Source organism: Stigmatopora nigra, chromosome 4, assembly GCF_051989575.1.
Source record: "Stigmatopora nigra isolate UIUO_SnigA chromosome 4, RoL_Snig_1.1, whole genome shotgun sequence".
Classification (NCBI taxonomy): Eukaryota; Metazoa; Chordata; class Actinopteri; order Syngnathiformes; family Syngnathidae; genus Stigmatopora; species Stigmatopora nigra.
In genome coordinates, this window is record NC_135511.1 from 13,699,992 (window position 1) to 13,700,235 (window position 244).

Below are 244 nucleotides of genomic sequence, written 5' to 3' on the forward strand. Positions count from 1 at the left end.
AAACGCCCCCACTGGAAAGGTTAAGCATCCAATTCAATTAAACTGGGAGGACTGGCATTGTCAATGGCCAATAAGTTTAATGTGGGCTTTATTAAGGGTTAACACTGCCTAAGTAAGAGACCTGTCAGTCTCCGGTACCTGCTATTTTAAATCATTTCCAAGCACAATAAAATAATGTAAATTTCCCTCCACACAGTATTTTCTCTAAAAAAAAGTGTTTGGCAAACAAATTCTTACCTGTTCC